Consider the following 456-nt stretch of genomic DNA (forward strand, 5'->3'; position numbering starts at 1 on the left):
GCCTGAACAAAGCCTCTCACAGAATAGTAATCCGAACAGTTTTAACTTTAGGCATCTCAGTGGGAAAAACGCTCCCATTCCATCCTCTGATTGACGGGGCGGCCATGTTGAAGGACCCCGGGAGTAGGTAGGGGTTAGATATCTCAGCCAGGTAAACCTACAGGTTGGCCACCTTCTGTAATCAAACCCTGTACCTACTGGTTGGGGAGCTAACCGCTTAGACCAGACCTCTACACCGTCCTGACCACAACCGAAATATACAAAGATATTTAAGCAAAGGGAACAAGACACCTGTTGGTAGAGATTGGCACGGTAGAAACTGTACTGTATATATACCGTTGGTTTATATTAAAGAGTGAGAGAGAGAGAAAAAAAGTATTTTAAATGTTGGAAAACAATGGAACATTCCAAAGCCAAAGGGCGTTCCCAAGAGGGGTGTCCTTCACTGCACGGTTA

The sequence above is a fragment of the Zeus faber genome (assembly GCF_960531495.2).
Source record: "Zeus faber genome assembly, chromosome: 5".
NCBI lineage: Eukaryota > Metazoa > Chordata > Actinopteri > Zeiformes > Zeidae > Zeus > Zeus faber.